This window comes from Bos grunniens, chromosome 1 (assembly GCF_055505025.1).
Source record: "Bos grunniens cultivar Pamir isolate PY7600 chromosome 1, Bosgru_T2T1.0, whole genome shotgun sequence".
Lineage (NCBI taxonomy): Eukaryota > Metazoa > Chordata > Mammalia > Artiodactyla > Bovidae > Bos > Bos grunniens.
The window spans coordinates 55,104,811-55,120,514 of record NC_141165.1 but is presented as its reverse complement, the minus strand read 5'-3'; the positions used below and the strand labels follow the sequence as shown (position 1 = coordinate 55,120,514).

Below are 15,704 nucleotides of genomic sequence, written 5' to 3'. Positions count from 1 at the left end.
CCCAGGGAGGTTCACAGCATTACATGGAGAAGAGAAGAGGGAGGAGGGAGTTAGAGGTGACCCAAATGAGATGAGGTGGAATCAATAGAGGAGAGAGCAGGCTAACCAGTAATCACTTCCTTATGTGCACTCCACAACTGGACTGCTCAGAGATGTTCACTAAGTTATACAGAGAAGAGAAGAGGGAGGAAGGAGACAGAGGTGGCCAGGAGGATAAAAGGAGGGAATGAAAAGGAGAGAGACAGATCCAGCCAGTAATCAGTTCCCTAAGTGTTCTCCACGTCTGGAACACACAGAAATTCACAGAGTTGGGTGGAGTAGAGAAGGATTAGGGAGGAGACACAGGCGATGTGGTGGAAAAAAAGGAGAATCTGAAGGGGGAGAGAGCAGTCAGGCCAGTAATCTCACTCCCTAGTAAAAAAACGGGTTCTGAAGATTGGGTTCTTAAAGGTACAAAATTGGTAACAAATACCTAAAAGCAAAAATTAAAAATCTAGAGTAAAGTTTGGAATTTCAAAAATACAATGTTAAAGAAAAGAAGAAGGAAAAGAAAGAGAGAAAAAGAAAAAGAAAAAAAAAGTCACAAAAATTATGAAGAAAATGTAAGTACAAATTTGATAACAAATACCAAAAAGCAAAAGTTAAAAAATCTAGAGTAGAGTTTGGAATTTCAAAAATACAATGTTAAAGAAAAGAAGAAGAAAAAGAAAGAGGTAAAAAAAAAAAAAAACAAAGTCACAAAAATTATAAAGAAGATGTAGGTACAAAATTGATAACAAATACCAAAAAGCACAAATTAAAAATCTAGAGTAGAGTTTGGAATTTCAGGAATACAATGTTAAAGAAAAGATGAAGAGAAAGAAAGAGAGAAAAAAAAAGTCTCAAAAGTTGTAAAAAAAAATAGGTACAAAATTGATAACAAATATCAAAAAGCTAAAATTAAAAATCTAGAGCAGAGTTTGGAATTTCAAAAATACAATGTTAAAGAAAAGAAAAAGAAGAAGAAAAACAAGGTCACAAAAGTTATAAAAAATATATATATGAAGTTTGCTTTTTAAAAAAAAAGGGTCTTTATTTTTTTTTTTTTTTGCAAAGTAATAGTAGGTTATAAAAGTGAAAATTAAAGGAGTAATAGAGGACTTAAATTTTTTTAAAAAAATTAAAAAAAAAAAAAAGAAAGAATGATCATTAAAATAGTAAAAAAATATATAGGACTTTCTCTGATGTTGTTGTGGGTGTTGTGGGTTCAGTTCATTTTCGGCTAGGTTCTTGTTCCGGCTTATAGTCCTCAAGATCTATAGGCCCCTTCCTATGTAGTCGGTACTAACCACAGGGTTTTAATCTATTGCCTGTCGCTTCCAAGGCGGTTCCCTCTGTTATAGCTTCTTCTGTTTGCTGGTCTCTTCAGTGTCTGATTTCCGCCCTGATACAAAGGGGGCGGTGGTGGACACCTTTTGTTTTGTTTTGTTTTGTTTTTAAGGCTCACTTTTTCAGTCGTGCTGTGGGGAGGGAGGAACACTGCAAATAAATAAGACTGGCATGTGCTCGCAGTGCCTCAGCCACACTGGGCCTGCCTCCACTCACAGCGCGTGTAGCCTCCCTGCCCACACTGCTCAGGCTCTAGATTGCTCCGCCGGGAACCATCTGTGGCCGGCCCTGGGCTGCTTGCACCTCCCAGGTCTAAGCCGCTCAGGTTCAGGCACCCGGGTAGTGTTCAGAGGCACAGACTCGGTTGGGCCTGTGTTTTGTGCCCTTCCCAGGTCCGAGCAGCTCAGACAAGAAAGACAAGCATATACTTGTCTTTCAATGATGAGGTGTTTGGCTAGCGCGGTTGCTGTGACTTATCACCTCCCCGCCGCTGGGTTATCTGGGTATACAACCGGCACACCTTCTCAGGCGGATGTTGACTGTCCAGAACCCCAAGAAGTTTTAGTTAGCAAAGAAGCCTGCTTACAGTTTTGTAGATAATGTCTCTCTGGGGCTGCAATTGCCCCCTTCCGGCTCTGGCTGCCTGTCACCAGAGTGGGGACGGTCTGCAGCCGGCTATCTCTGTACAGTCCTTTGTTCCGTGCGCAGGCCTGGCCATGTCTTAGGTTAGGGCTGGCTTTTTGCGTGGTAGATATCCCACAGTCTGGTTTGCTAGACCAAATTATTTCGCTCAGGTAGCACTCGGGGTATTCAGGCCAGATCCTTACTCTAAGTGATGCAGTCCAAGCCGTGCCTCCCTGCCCAGCCCCCACTTGCTAATGGCGGATGCAGGCGTCTGCGCTGCTACTCCGCTGGGGGAGTTACCGTAGGGCTCCCCTATGGTAACTATGGGTTTTAATTGTTTATTTATTTTTCCTCCCTGTTATGTTGCCCTCTGTGCTTCCAAGGCTCAGCACAGACTCGGCAGTGAGAATGTTTCCTGGTGTTTGGAAACATCTCTCTTTTTAAGACTCCCTTCCCAGGACGGAGCTCTGTCCCTCCCTCTTTTGTCTCTTTTTTTGTCTTTTATATTTTTTCCTACATCCTTTCAAAGACAATGGGTTGCTTTTCTGGGTGTCTGATGTCCTCTGCCAGCATTCAGAAGTTGTTTTGTGGAATTTACTTGGCGTTTAAATGTTCTTTTGATGAATTTGTGGGGGAGAAAGTGTTCTCCCCGTCCTATTCCTCTGCCATCTTAGCTCCTCCCCTGTTTCCCATCTCTTTAAATGCCACAATCATATAGGAAGCTAAATCCAAAATCTAAAAGTTATTATTGTTGCTTTTCTTTCCCTCAACCCCATATCAATCATCTTCACAAGAACACCTCAAATCTGTCCATTATTTTTTTATATTTACTGCCACCATCTTAGTGCCACCAGTCCTCATTGCTTCTTAACTTCTTCTGTTTTCTTGTATGCTTTTTTCCAGACCATATTCTATACAATATTCCAAGCGATCTTCTTAGAATAAAAAAACTGTATTTTGTCCTTGCTTAAAATATTACAGATTTCTCATTGTAGCTATAGCAAAATTCAAATTCTTTTACCTGTTATACAAAGTTTTTCGTGATCTGACTCCTGCATACTTCCCCAAGCTCATATCTTGTTATGTTCTCACTTGTTCACTTACTTTCTAGTCTTGACTCAAATTACAGTTGACTCAAATATAGTGGAGGTTAGGTCACCTATTCTCTGCAGTCAAAAATCCTACACTGAAAAAACTTCACAGTCCACACTCTGCATGGTTCCACAACCTGCAGATTCAACTAACCAAGGATTGTGTAGTACTGCAGCATTTATTGAAAAACAAATCTGTATATAAATGAACTTGCACAGTTCAATCTCATTTTGTCCAAGGGTCAATTGCATTTCAGTTCTTTCAACAAACTGTCAACTTGATTTCTGCAAGGCAGCAGCAAGATCTTATTCCCTGACCAGGAAGTGAACCTGGGTAGCCTTGATGAGAACCAGGAATCCTAGTCATCATACCAGCAAGGGTTAGAGGTTAGAAGTTATTTTTCCATGGAACTTTGTCCCCAGGGAAAAATATATTTATCATGGAGGCAAAAATTGTAAATGTAGGTACAAGTTTATTATTAGAGACATAGCACAGCAAGTGGGAGAGCACCTAGAGAAACAGTTTGTTTAGTTAAGACAGAAGCAAGGCAGAGATGCACACCTAGGGAGAAAGAATGTAAGCATACCTCCTAGTGAAGAGGAGCACAGTAAAAAGCCGTTAGGTCATTTATAAAGATCAGCTCTTCTGGGTCTTTGTCTTCCTTCAGGCCAATTATCTGATTTCTTTTTCCACACCTGACCTAGCCTGGGACCCTCCCTTGGGTGTGTATACACCTCTCAGTCAAGATGGGTCTCAAAATGAAGGCTTCTGGGAGGAGCAAGACTCATGGAATCTTTCTGCACATGTGTAGTGTCTCCCTTGTCCCAAAAGAAGAGATAAGGAGATACCTTAATCCTTTACTCAGACAGGGTTTTACCACTATGCCTTTGCCATGACTATTCCCTTAAGGTGTTTACAAGAGATAAACACTGGCTATTTATTGTTTCTGTTGTTACTTCCATTTCAGAGGGCAAACAGGAGGCTGATTATAAATGCCTCAAATCACCAGAGGGTCGACACCTAATGGAGACGCTCTATACAGTCAGTAAAAACAAGACCAGGAGCTGACTGTGGCTTGGATCATGAATTCCTTATTGCCAAATTCAGACTGAAATTGAAGAAAGTGGAGAAAACCACTAGACCATTCAGGTATGACCTAATTCAAATCCCTTATGACTATACAGTGGAAGGGAGAAATAGATTTAAGGGACTGGATCTGATAGACAGAGTGCCTGATGAACTATGGATGGAGGTTCCTGACATTGTACAGGAGACAGGAATCAAAACCATCCCCCCCCAAAAAAAGAAATGCAAAAAAGCAAAATGGCTGCCTGAGGAGGCCTTACAAAGAGCTGTGGAAAGAAGGGAAGGGAAAAGCAAAGGGGAAAAGGAAAGATATACCCATTTGAATGCAGAGTTTCAAAGAACAGCAAGGAGAGATAAGAAAGCCTTCTTCAGTGATCAATGCAAAGGAATAGAGGAAAACAATAGAAGGGGAAAGACTAGAAATCTCTTCAAGAAAATTAGAGATACCAAGGGAACATTTTAGGCAAAGATGGGCTCAATAAAGGACAGAAATGGTATGGACCCAACAGAAGCAGAAGATATTAAGAAGAGGTGGCAAGAATACACAGAAGAACTGTACAAAAAAAGATCTTCACGACCCAGATAATCATGATGGTGTGATCACTCACCTAGAGCTAGACATCCTGGAATGTGAAGTCAAGTGGTCCTTGGGAAGCAACAGGAAGAAGAAAGCTAGTGGAGGTGATGGAATTCCAGTTGAGCTACTTCAAATCCTGAAAGATAATGCTGTGAAAGTGCTGCACTCAATATGCCAGCAAATTTGGAAAACTCAGCAGTGACCGTAGGACTGGAAAAGGTCAATTTTCATTCCAGTCCCAAAGAAAAGCAATACCAAAGAATGCTCAAATGAAATGAAGTCGCTCAGTCATGTCTGACTCTTTGTGACCCCATGGACTGTAGTTTACCAGGCTCCTCTGTCCATGGGATTTTCCAGGCACTAGTACTGGAGTGGATTGCCATTTCCTTCTCCAGCAGATCTTCCCGACCCAGGGATCGAACCCAGTTCTCCTGCATTGTAGACTGACGCTTTACCTTCTGAGCCACCAGAGAACTCTCAAACTACCACACAATTGCACTCATCTCACATGCTAGTAAAGTAATGCCTAAAATTCTCCAAGCCAGTCTTCAGCAATACGTGAACTGTGAACTTCCATATGTTCAAGCTGGTTTTAGAAAAGGCAGAGGAACCAGAGATTAAATTGCCAACATCAGCTGGATCATCAAAAAAGCAACAGAGTTCTAGAAAAACATCTGTTTCTGCTTTATTGACTGTGCCAAAACCTTTGGCTCTGTGGATCACCACAAACTGTGGAAAATTCTTAAAGAGATGGGCATACCAGACCTCCTGACCTGCCTCCTGAGAAATCTGTATGCAGGTCAGGAAGCAACAATTAGAACTGGACAGGGAACAACAGTCTGGTTCCAAATAGGAAAAGGAGTACACCAAGGCTGTATATTGTCACCCTGCTTATTTAACTTATATTCACAGTACATCATGAGAAATGCTGGGCTGGAGGAAGCACAAGCTGGAATCAAGATTGCCAGGAGAAATATCAATAACCTCAGATAGGCAGATGACACCACTCTTAAGCCTGAGAGTGAAGAAGAACTAAAGAGCCTCTTGATGAAAGTGAAGAGGAGAGTGAAAAAATTGGCTTAAAGCTCAACATTCAGAAAACGAAGATCATGGCATCCAGTCCCATCACTTCATGGCAAATAGATGTGGAAAGAGTGGCTGACTTTATTTTTCTGGGCTCCAAAATCACTGCAGATAGTGATTGCAGCCATGTAATTAAAAGACACTTACTCCTTGGAAGGAAAGCTATGACCAACGTAGACAACATATTAAAAAGCAGAACCATTACTTTGCCAACCAACGTCCATCTAGTCAAGGCTATGGTTTTTCCAGTAGTCATGTATGGATGTGAGAGTTGGACTGTAAAGAAAGCTGAGTGCTGAAGAATTGATGCTTTTGAACTGTGGTGTTGGAGAAGACTCTTGAGAGTCCCTTGGACTACAAGGAGATCCAACCAGTCCATCCTAAAGGAGATCAGTCCTGGGTGTTCTTTGGAAGGACTTATGTTGAAGCTGAAACTCCAATATTTTGGCCACCTGATGTGAAGAGCTTACTCATTGGAAAAAACCCTGACGCTTGGAAAGATTGAGGGCAGGAGGAGAAGGGGACAACAGAGGATGAAATGGTTGAATGGCATCATCAACTCAATGGACATGGGTTTGGGTGAACTCCTGGAGTTGGTGATGGACAGGGAGGCCTGGCGAGCTGTGGTTCATGGGGTTGCAAAGAGTCAGACAGGACTGAGCGACTGAACTGAACAAATGGAGCCCACCTATCCCTTGTCTCAAGAAATGCAAACAGGAGGCTCATTGTAAACATCTAAACTGGAACCCATAGATATCCTACATCACACTGAAAAAAATTGCCCATACTGAGAGGGTAACAGGCAGCAAGGCTAGGGGTCTCCCAACAGAGGAAATAGGCTGGAAGTGTCAGACATTTTTCTCTCTCTCTTCCTGCAGAAGGAAACAAAAAAGTGTTAACTTTTTTTCCTCTTCTCTACACAAATTTAAAAAGAGGTTTCTCTTAAAATTCTGTGTTGCCATGAAATCAACATGAAGACAAGCTGAACTTAACTTTTCTCAAACCTTGAGCTAACCAATGCCTTTTTCTTAAGGAAATGTTTATCTTAAGCTATGTAAATGAGGAATATATTTACCCTAGATTCTGACTTCAAGTCTTTGAGGATTTGAAATTGCTCAACTGGAATACCATCACCTCCACTAGCTTTGTTCTTCCTGATGCTTCCTAAGGCCCACTTGACTTCACATTCCAGGATGTCTGGCTCTAGGTGGATAATCATGATACCATCATGATTATCTGGGTCGTGAAGATCTTTTTTGTATAGCTCAGGGTATTTTTGCCACCTCTACTTAATATCTTCTGCTTCTGTTAGGTCCATACCATTTCTGTCCTTTATTGTGTCCATCTTTGCATGAAATGTTCCCTTGGTATTTCTAATTTTCTTGAAGAGATCTCTAGTCTTTCCCGTTCTATTGTTTTCCTCTATTTCTTTGCATTGATCACTGAGGAAGGCTTATCTCTCCTTGTTATTCTTTGGAACTCTGCATTCAAATGGGTATGTCTTTCTTTTTATCCTTTGCCTGTAGCTTCTCTTCTTTTCACAGCTATTCGTAAGGCCTCCTCAGGCAACCATTTTGCCTTTTTACACTTTTTTCTTGGGGATGGTTTTGATCCCTGCCTCCTATACAATGTCATGAACCTCTGTCCATAGTTCTTCAGGCACTCTGTCTATCATATCTAATCCCTTGAATCCATTTCTCACTTCCACTGTATAGTCATAAGGGATTTGATTTAGGTCATATCTGAATGGTCTAGTGGTTTTCCCTACTTTCTTCAATTTAAGTCTGAATTTGACAGTAAGGAGTTCATGACCTGAGCCATAGTCAGCTCCCAGTCTTGTTTTTGCTGACTGTATAGAGCTTCTCCATCTTTGGCTGCAAAGAATACAATCAATCTGATTTTGGTATTGACCATCTGGTGATGTCCATGTGTAGAGTCTTCTCTTGTGTTGTTGGAAGAGGGAGTTTGCTATGACCAATGTGTTCTCTTGGCAAAACTCTATTAGCCTTTGCCCTGCTTCATTCTGTACTTCAAGGCCAAATTTGCCTGTGACTCCAGGTATTTCTTGACTTCCTTCTTTTGCATTCCAGTCCCCTACAATGCAAAGGACCTTTTTTGTGGAGTGTTAGTTCTAGAAGGTCGTGTAGGTCTTCATAGAACCGTTCAACCTCAGCTTCTTCGGCATTACTGGTCAGGACATTGACTTGGATTACTGTGATATTGAATGGTTTGCCTTGGAGATGAACTCCAATACTTTGAAACTCCAATACTTTGCTACCTAATGCAAAGAACTGAGTCATTTGAAAAAGCCCTGATGCTGGAAAAGATTGAAGGAGAGAGGATAAGGGGACGGCAGAGGATGAGATGGTTATATGGCATCACTGACTCAATGGACATGAGTTTGAGTAAACTCTGGGAGTTGGTGATAGACAGGGAGTCCTGGCATGCTGCAGCCCATGGGGTTGCAAAGTGTTGGACATTACTGAGCAACTCAACTGACCTGAACTGTCTTCAAGTCGGTTCCACCTAAGAATCAGAAATGACTTGACAAACCAGTGTGTTTTACCCACACATTGTTCTCCTAATCTGTGTTACCTGGTGCCGATGTTATCTCAAAGTGCATGTTGTGGGTGAGGGGCTTATTGCTGCTCTGAGTTTCCGCTTTCTATAGTTAACAGCTTGCTCATAGCTATATAGCATTGGGCTAAAGACTAGCAGGGGGGCACTCTTTCTTCCCTCTTCTGAAGCTTTCTCTATTTCTTTTATACTTTAATAAAACTTTATTACACAAAGCTCTGAGCAATCAAGCCTCATCTCTGGCCCCAGATTGAATTATTCTATTTTGTAGGCCAAGAATCCCAGCATCTTTCGTGGTTCAGCAACAACCTTTCAAAACTAAAAGTTGAGATTATGTTTTCTTCAGCTGCCTTTCTGAAGACTTCCAGCCTAAGAAGTAATCTCTCAGATAGCTTAAAGGGACTGATCCTAATAGGTAAGGGAGGAGCCAGGATATATAAATATTTTTGCAAAGAAGACCAGAAAGTTGGTACATCAAAAGAGAAAGAAAGTGTCACTCAGTCGTGTCTGACTCTTTGAGACCCCATGGACTGTATTCTGCCAGGCTCCTCTGTCTATAGTATTTCCCATGCAAGAATACTGGAGTGGGTTGCCATTCCCTTCTCCAGGGTATCTTCCCCACCCAGGGATTGAACTCAAGTATTTTGCATTGCAGGCAGATTCTTTATTGTCTGAGTCACCTGGGAAAATCAGTATATCAATAAATTACTGCTGAAAACAAATACAAATAAACAAACAAAAAAACCCAGAGATCTCAAATTAATGAATTTGGCATTTTTCTATGTATAAGAAAATGTCAGACTTTGGGCTCATTGAAATCCTTTTGATATTCACCTTAGCTATCTAGGACCAGTATGTTTCCCAGCCTGCATTCCCTTAAGGTTCACCTTGAGAGGACTGCAGTGGCTTGGTAGCTGCAACATCCTTTGTTTACTGATCTGGCAAGCAACATTTCTCATTCACAAAGCTGTACCATTTTCTACTGGAAAGACTTTTCTTATCTTTGGGATCCTATCTGGAATGATTTTCCTCCTATTTTTTACTTGGACAGTTTCATCTCATCCTTCAAGTCTTATTTTAAATTTCAGTTAAGTCAGGAGGAATTCTCTGTTCACTTGATTTAAAAGCCTAATCCTCTCCCTCAGCCCTTTTCTCTATCTAGCCCCCTTTTTTTCAATGCATATTATCCCTGTTTATTTATATAATATTTATCAGTGCTCTTACCTTTTATTTAGGTTCCTGTGCAGAAATCATGCTTGTTTCATTTTTCAACAAATCCCCAGTGATTAGCACTGTACCAAACTTATATAAATTGTCAGGTATGATTTGTTTAGTGAAGCAGTAAATAAAGCCTGAAATTCCATCCTATGGTGTTGATTTTTTACATTAATAGAATGATAGAAACTGTCTAATGAGAATTCTTTCAAATTTCTACTTTTCACTTCAAATTTCTTCATAATTTAAATTATTTCTTCTCTCTCCATTTTCAGAGAAACACTTAACTACTTGAATGACTGGTCTTGTGTCTGCCAACCCTCCCAGAATTTTTCTTTTCCCTTTGTATTTTTAGGTTATCTCTTTTCCTCTAGTGACCTTGGCTTCTAAGAACTCAAGAAATTCAACCCTTGACTATGCTCTTTCTCGCCCTTGTATGCTTTGAAAGCATAGGCTATACTCTATAGTATTTTACAACCCACTCCATCACCTAACATGGCCTCTGCCAACAGCCCTCTCACTAAAATGTTTCTCAAAAAAAAAGATTGATTCATCAATCACAAACCTCTCTCTCTTTGGGTTTATTCTGGTTAATCTTACTATTGCATTTGACTTTGAGGCTGCCAGTTTGAGATCCTTGTGGTAATCTTAACTTTCAGTTGATTTTTCTCTGTATCTTTTGATAGTTTCTCTTCTTACTCTGAATCTAAAATGTGGAAGCATTTTTACTGCAAATTCTCAACTTTTTGTTTTTTTAAAACTATTCTCTGTGAAGCTATACATTGATTTCACTGTTCAACTCTGTATAGAACAGAGTTTCATTCATTTTTATACTTTATATATGAAAAGTTTTCAATAAACATTTCTTAAGTAGAATTGATTTAATGTAGTATGCTTTATTCTTAACTGTAGTTTTAGATTTGAATCTGTTAAGTGGTACTGATACGGCCACCCTCAAAATATCTGCTGGATCAGTTGGATCAGTGGGGCATAATATGAGTTAATGAGCCTTTCTTTTAAAGATGATACAAGCTGCAAAAGAAATAAAACCCTTTTCTACAAATTTCCTACATTAGATAACCATATTAGTCACTTCTCAGAAATAATGAAGAAAAATAAATATAAAGAGGACTGCTAGAGATAGCATAGATTTTATGCAACAATCATATTATTCTTTTAATATTGAATAATAGATGCTGGTAAAGGTTCAATGTTAAATTAAGTATACAAAATCTTATAGATCCATTTTAAATCTAATTAAACATAACTCATACCAGGTAGAGTTTGGGTCCTTCTACCATACGGCATACACACCTGCCCCACTGATATTTTCTCAAGCCTTCTGAGACCTGAGCCATCTTTAGAGATACTGCTACCTATATTATACTAATACTGCTACTTACAAACAAATTGTGCTACTAGGTCTCAGTCTTAAATGAGTTCTCTGGTATTTGTAACTTTCAAATATATATGGAGATTCTAAAAGCTACAGCATAATCCTTAATCAGAGAAATAAAAAGTATGTGACTAGGAAAAGTTGCTTTAAAAGTGGAAGGAGAGATGGAAATTTCCTAGTGGTCCAGAGGATAAGACTGAGATCCCACTGCAGGAGACCCAGGTTCAATCCTTGGTTGAGGAACTAGATCGCACATGCTTGCTGCAACTGAGTCCTAGGGCAGACAAAATAAGAAATGATGTTTTAAAAAATGGAAGGAAAGAGATTGGACTAAGGTGGTAGAGTGAGCCTGTGAATCAATTCCAATGAAAATAACAGGACATATTTACAAAAGACAGCCATCGTGGCTTTAAAAAGACAAATATCATAGATAGACTTTTTGAGATATACCTAAAAGAAAGTTGTAAGTTCAAAGGGACAGAGAATTTCAAGGTACTTGAATCACTGCCTGGATTAGGTAGAAAGAGAAAAATAGAATAATTATTGGCCACAAAACAACTAACACCATAATGGTTGGGACATTAATAATTATCTTCATGATTAACTAAAATATTGCATTTTAGAAAACCTGGTTCAGGGGGATCCTTATATATGCCAGTAGGTGACATTAAAGATGGTTGGTTACTCTAGCTGAAGCAATGGTTGCTTCTACTTTCCAAAGCTTGTGAGTAAAAGACTAGGTAGATGCTGAGTAGTCTTACTTTGTGTGCATGCTAAGTTGCTTTGGTCATGTCCCAGTCTTTGCTACCCTATGGACTGTAGCCCGCCAGGCTCCTCTGCCTATGGGATTGTCCAGGCAAGAATACTGGAGTGGGTTGCTGTGCCCTCTTCCAGGGGATCTTCCCGACCCGAAGACTGAACCCATGTCTCTTATGCCTCCTGCATTGGCAGGCAGGTTCTTTACCACTACACCACCTGGGATGCCCAGTCTTACTTTGCACCTTCACAAAAACAATAGGAGAAGGAACGGAAATGGAAAAATGATTAATCTGTGCACTTTCTTTCTGAATAATGAAGTGGTTTTAACTTAGAGTGTTGCTGAAACAGATACTGGGGATATGGAAAGAGAAAAGGGCCCAGACATAAAATAACCTAGATGATTATGAACTTTGACAACTGTAAATCAAGCTATATGTGTATCTTGCCACTTCATCTCATATGTCCACCATGTCCACATTAATACCAACCGTAAGATCCTGTAATGGAGAGCTCTGTTTACCACTGAATGTACACTGATTTTCATCTAGGTGACAACATATATTTACTTGCTTCTGACTTTAAGTATGATAAAAAAATCTAAATATATGTAATGCAATTCACCAAAAGTGAGGAGGGCAATCCAATGAAAAGAGGTTGTTAACTCTCAGAATTGTAAAATAGATCTCAATGAAACAGTTAATAGAGGAAATACTTTAAAAAATATAATTAAAATACCCTCAATATGATTCTAACCTAGATAATAGTGAATCTACAGAAAATTATCAAATTATCATAAAAGTCTTCATATAAAAATATCAAGCCAGAATATATGGATAAATATTTTTCCTAAGGGAAAAATGTCTTTAAAAAGAGAGACAAAACATGATTGAATTAATGAGTTAGAAAAGGGAGCTGATGGATTTCTGAGAAAAGTAGTCTCTAAAACTCTCAAACATGTCTTTTCAAAATGTCTCAAAATACCTTTACAAAAAGGCAAAGACATAAATACTGAAAGAGAAATAAAAGGAAATATGAACATTTTTGAATATGATAAAAAATCCATAAGGGAGAGCAGACTGGATAAGAGAACAAATACGAAAAAAAAAAAAATCAAAAACATTTCTCTTAGTTGAAAATAAGTATAAGATTATGGTTTGAAAGGAAGACAAACAGAATTTCTGAATAATGCATCACACTTACAAGATAGAAGGAAAATCCTTAAAGTTTCTTTCATATGAATGAGGTTATGAATAATACTAGATGAAGTTCATGGATAGTTTTAATGTATTTGATGCAATGTATTAGAAGACAATTGAAGTTGCTAGTCATTAGATACTTTATATAACTTCTACTAAAAATATGGTTAGACTTGTTGAAACTAAATCTTATATTTAATATTTACTTTATAACAGTAAACAAAATAGTTACATGTAAAATTTATTTAAATATATAGCATTCATTGTTTTTTTCAGGAAGTATGTGTACTTAGGGAAATTCATCAACAATGTAAAAAGCATATTGGGGAAATCTAAAAATATAAAGTAAAACTCTGTTTAGCAGTCTATATCAATAGTTTAAAGTAGAATTTCCCAACTCTGCATATGAATAACCACTGGGGAGATTTAAAAAGTATTACTTCTAAAGACCTATTTCCAGAGATACTGACTAAATTGCATTGGATGGCACCCCTGGAATGACAGCTTTTCAAATCTCCCAAGAGATTCTGGTGTTCACCCAGGAATGAAAAATACTGATTGTAATTAACAGTATAGGTTATTAGTCACTATTAGTATGTGTGTTAATCACTATTAGCACATGCAGTCTTAGCACTATTAGCCAACATTAGTCACTATTAGAATGAGGACCTCTTTCTTTCCAGCACTTTGCTCCTGTTCCCAGTCAAGTTTCCCCTGGTACACCTAGAAGAAAATTTGGTACCATTTGTATATGTACTGATGCTGCCTTCATACTTTTATTTATCTTTAGAATTAAATTATTTATTTCTTCCTCAGTACGTTGCATTGCTTTGCTCAGCAGAGGAATGATGCAGGAAAGAAAATGCTTTTACTTCTTGCATATCATCTCCACAATGTTAACTTTGAGAAAATAAACTTGTGCCTTTATGTGGATCTGTTTGTGTGGAAGCTTTCTTTTTTATCTTTTGAGAATAATCAGAGGAAACAGATAGATAAATAAAAGAAATAAAAAGTCAGCTAAATGCTAATATTGCATATTAGTCTTCCCAGAGTTTGTGGTAGAATTGGAGGAATGGGAGGTTTGAACAACTGGGATTTTCATTGGCTCCCCATGGGCACACTCATACTCTTATTCTTGGTTACTTCTCTAGGGATTTCCTTTCTTTCATGTGTGATAGCAGTTGCAATTCATTATCAGAAAAACTAGGACTCAGAAAAAGAAGTATCATCTTGAAAAGATAACTCATATTTTATAATTCAAAAATGAGAACATTATGATATTAAAAATGATGATAATCAGTAAAACAAATTACAATGGTGTTAAGTATAGATTGTTTTTATGAATGTGAGTATGGGTAAGATAATGAAGATTAGTGCTTTATAAAGTAAGATTTTTTTGTTCTCATTTTGTTAGCACATAAACTAAAATTGGATCAATACAGAGCTTAGAATGATGCCTGCTCAATGTTGACATGCAGAGAAGAATTCTGTATTTTGTGACAATAGTTAACAATACTGTATTGTATAATTGAAATCTGCAGAGGATAGAGATTAATCTTTTTCCACACATGCACACACACAAAAACAAAATTATAACTATGTAGAGGTGATGAATAGATTAATTAGCTTGATGTAGTGATTCTTTTACAATATATACTTATATAAAAAATCATGTACATCTTAATTATATATAATTTTATATGTCAATAAAGTTGTGTGAAAATTTAAAAAAATCAGACCTTTTAAAGATAGTGTTTATTGTTCAGAATGTTTATTGTACTATTTCTAAAATCTCATGGATTACTTATTCTAAAAATCACACACTACAATGACATAACTAATGCACATCTTGTGTTAGATATTCCATGTGCTATTTTGAATTTGTGTTGATAGAAAAATATAAATTGTAATGAACAATTTTTATTATTTGAAAACATATTTCTAATTTTCATTTTCCTTTATATGTGGTGTCATTTTTATTGCAATAAAGAAAAAATGTTTATGTAATTAATATTTATGTCAATTGGAAAAATATGATTTAATTTTCAGTGAATGACCAACTCTCATTCACATGCACTTTTGAGACTACTGCTATAATCTAGAATGAGAAGACTGTTATTTTCTTTCATGACAGATCTTGCACATTTTGATGATTATTCTAGTCTTTTTCTCTTAATTTTAGGGGAACTCCAGAAACTTTTGATTCATTTTCAGGTATTAGTAAAGGGTTAGAGGAAAGGAAAAAATAATTCCAAGTGTCCTGAAAATTATCCCTTGTTTAAAAATTTCAAAATCCAACAAATCTCCCAGATCAGATACTGAGGGCAGAATTAAGAAGAGCATCTCAGAGCTCCCTCAAGCTTATGGAAGTAGGTGTGTATAATTTTCTCTAGCAATATGTGTCTTTTAGCAGATGGCTGAGTGGGAACTGGACTTCCCAGGTGGTGCAGTGGTAAAGAATCCACCTGCCAATGCAGGAGACGCAGGAGACCCAGGAGATGCAGGTTCGATCCCTGGGTTGGGAAGATCCCCTAGAAGAGGCCATGGCAACGCACTCCAGTATTCTTGCCTGAGAAATCCCAGGGAGTCACAGGGCTGAATAGGGCAGAGCAACTGAACACACTGAGCATGAGTGAGAACTGAGGCCTCAATTACTCCAGCTGCAGGAAAGTTGCTGGCTGACACGGCTCAACTCTATCCCTTTCCAGGTATTGGCCTCAACTCAAAAGAT

At 38.2% G+C, this 15,704-nt stretch overlaps 1 pseudogene; it reads left to right on the top strand.

Annotated features, from left to right (window-relative positions):
- The first annotated feature begins 14,371 nt into the window (after positions 1-14,371).
- On the top strand, positions 14,372-14,470 carry LOC147379464 (U6 spliceosomal RNA; annotated as a pseudogene).
- The last annotated feature ends 1,234 nt before the right edge of the window (positions 14,471-15,704 follow it).